Source organism: Anomaloglossus baeobatrachus, chromosome 10, assembly GCF_048569485.1.
Source record: "Anomaloglossus baeobatrachus isolate aAnoBae1 chromosome 10, aAnoBae1.hap1, whole genome shotgun sequence".
Taxonomy (NCBI): domain Eukaryota; kingdom Metazoa; phylum Chordata; class Amphibia; order Anura; family Aromobatidae; genus Anomaloglossus; species Anomaloglossus baeobatrachus.
In genome coordinates, this window is record NC_134362.1 from 124,626,624 (window position 1) to 124,628,183 (window position 1,560).

At 45.3% G+C, this 1,560-nt stretch overlaps 1 pseudogene; it reads left to right on the forward strand.

Annotated features, from left to right (window-relative positions):
* The first annotated feature begins 491 nt into the window (after window positions 1-491).
* Window positions 492-698, forward strand: LOC142255464 (U2 spliceosomal RNA; annotated as a pseudogene).
* The last annotated feature ends 862 nt before the right edge of the window (window positions 699-1,560 follow it).

A 1,560-nucleotide genomic window follows, 5' to 3' on the forward strand; every position in this document is an offset into this window, starting at 1 on the left:
GGATGGCAAAGGGTGGCAGTGACGGAAAGTCAGGCAGCCTGTCCTGTCCTGTCCTGTCCGTCCGTCTTTTTGTATCATGAATTGGAAAGACTGCAAGGGGGAGGGGAGGTGCTTGGAGGAGGAGGAGTTATTCAGATTAATTGCAGTGGGCGGCGGCTGCAAAAAGCATCATTCTTCTTGTTTTTGCTCTGCAAAACAGCCTTTTCAAGGGTTGGCTTGGGTGACAAAATGTCTTCTGTAGGCGTGGGTTTGTCTCCCTCTCCCTAAGATGTGTCCGGTATAGGCCAGGGTGCCACTCAAGGCCGTAACCAATTCGGGTTATAGCTTCTCGGCCTTTTGGCTAAGATCAAGTGTAGTTTCGGAGGACGCTACCTTGGTCGGTACTGGAAGGTGCCTGGGATTGCACGTCTGCCGGCCTTGAGGAAGTGTGTGCGCCTTCTGGTGACACATAGCCCTCTTGTGCCTGGACGGTTCCCAGGCAACGGGAGGCGATCACCTTTGTTATTTTGAAGTCCTACTGATAAACAGAAAAAAAAAAAAATTAAATCTGTTCTTATCAGTTTAATATCTGATACGTCCCCTCTCTGGGGACCATATATTAAATGGATTTTTAGAACAAGGAGATGGAAAAAATCTTGCTCTGTCCACTCCACGCATTGACCTGGTATTGCAGTACCTCCAGGACCGGTGCACCCCTTCTTAACCCAGTTTCCAAAAGCAGAACTCAATTCACCTGATTCAAATGAGCCCCATTAGTGAATTGAAAGAAAGCAAAAACTTTATATGCACCTCAATTTGGCCAATTCACTTTTCACACTTTCACCCATTTTTTTATCTTTCACACCTTTTACTTGCTTTATTGATGCAAAAGCTGTGCCAAATAGCAAACTCATCTCCACTCAACTTGACCAACTCTGCTATGTCCCGTGCAGTATCTTATTCTCAGTCTTATCTAGATCATTTGCAATTGAATAGAATAGATCCCTTTTGGACACATTGGATTCAGCTGCTGCAGTGACTGCAGGTGTTAGAAGATGCAGACTTGGCATCAGGTGCTGTCTATCAGATTCCACTCCAATTAAAGCTTCCATTGTTTTTCGGTGTTTTCTTTGAGCAATGATGATGTCTTTAGTGATCTGTTGGCTCCCTCTCCTGGAGGAAGAGTTTGCTTGCTCTTGGACTTTCAAAAAGAGAGGTCATGATAGACATTTAGCTTCTGAGCCCAATTGGGGACAGTCATGGGTGATGAATGTTTTGCAACCTGCTGCGAAGCCTGATACCGCAATATAAGGAACGTCAAATACTAAGAATGGGCGGCCTATGAAAGAATTAGTACTTTCATTAAGCATACTTAAACGGCTAATTGGGAATAGACAAACTGTAAAAAGCCCTCTGAGAAAGCCCCTCTCTAACCTTTGTTAGTAAGCTTTTCTGTAGTCTGCCTGTTGATGTATTTTCCGTTTGAACAGTGCACAACATGAAGTGACGGAACACTGGCTTGTCACAATGTCCCCCGCTGACATCACGATAGCGCTGCTGCCTAGAAAGCCAGCTGCGCAG